The sequence below is a fragment of the Hipposideros armiger genome, unplaced genomic scaffold (genome assembly GCF_001890085.2).
Source record: "Hipposideros armiger isolate ML-2016 unplaced genomic scaffold, ASM189008v1 scaffold_1148, whole genome shotgun sequence".
Taxonomy (NCBI): domain Eukaryota; kingdom Metazoa; phylum Chordata; class Mammalia; order Chiroptera; family Hipposideridae; genus Hipposideros; species Hipposideros armiger.
The window spans coordinates 255,147-256,230 of NW_017732498.1; the positions used below are offsets into that span (position 1 = coordinate 255,147).

The 1,084-nt window shown below is 57.7% G+C and overlaps 1 protein-coding gene across 25 annotated transcripts in view; it reads right to left on the minus strand.

Moving 5' to 3' along the window:
- The window catches only part of BIN1 (bridging integrator 1), a 61,953-nt gene that overhangs the window by 58,208 nt on the left and 2,661 nt on the right, over positions 1–1,084 (minus strand). The window lies entirely within an intron of this gene.

The window sequence follows — 1,084 nt, forward strand, 5'->3', positions numbered from 1 at the left end:
GGGACACAGATGAGCAGGAGGAGCAGGAAGAGTCCTCACTCAAGAACAGGGAGACGGACACCCAGGGGAAAGAGACATGGAGTGGAGGTGAGTAACTTTGGACTGGGGCCTGGGGAGGGGGAGGTGGGAAGATTCCAGGGCTTTGGAGGCCCTCCAGCAGACCTTGCTGGGCTCCAGATCCCAGGGCCTGCTGTTGAGGCTGCCTGCCATGAGGATAAGGATGGGTTGTAAAGGCCTGACTCCTACTGAGGAGGCCAAAATGGATGCTGCGTGAGGAGCCCTTGACCACAGATGAGCATGGTGCCATTCTGGACATGTGTCAGGGTTCTATAAATAACTGCCATTGCACCTTCCTTCTAGTGAGCAACTGCTCCGACATGCTGGCGCTGTGCTGTCCACTGACAGCCCTGGGCCCTGCCCCTCCCAGCTGGCTGAGAGGGACAGACAGAGTGCATACTCCCACCCCTGCCAGGGCCTTCTTCCTGTGCTCACCATGGGCCCAGCCCTCCAGCACAAGACCAGCCTCCCTCAGGCATGCTTTTCGAGGACTTCTGGGTGGTGGACCTCAGGGGAGAGCAGGCCAAATTCCACCCCCTCCCCAGCTGTCCCTTCTCTCCAACCATCCCCTCCCCCAAGGGGCCCAGCCTGACAACCTCTAATCCTCTGTCATCTGACCCAGCTCCACCCTAAATTAGCTCTGCACAGCCACCCTACTGAGGCCCAAAAATGGATAGTGTCATTTATACAGGGTCCTAGAAGCCGAATACAATGGTGAGATGACTTCATGGTACCCAGGGCCTGAGCTCCAGGTATGCACTCTGCACCCTAGGCACTCTGGGGGCAGCTGGGTGCTGGGAGGTGAGCAGAGACGGTACCATAGTAGCAAACCCTGGTGACCCTTCCCATATTTTCTCATGTCCTACTCACACCAGGACCAGAGGCCACAGGACCCTACAACCATAACTCCACACCAGCCAGAGCCATGTGTGTCCTGCTCCCCACTGCTCATGCGCTCAGCCCAGGATCAGGCACAGGACACATGTCCAGGCAGGATCTGCTGAAAAAGGGAAGGCAAAGAAGCACA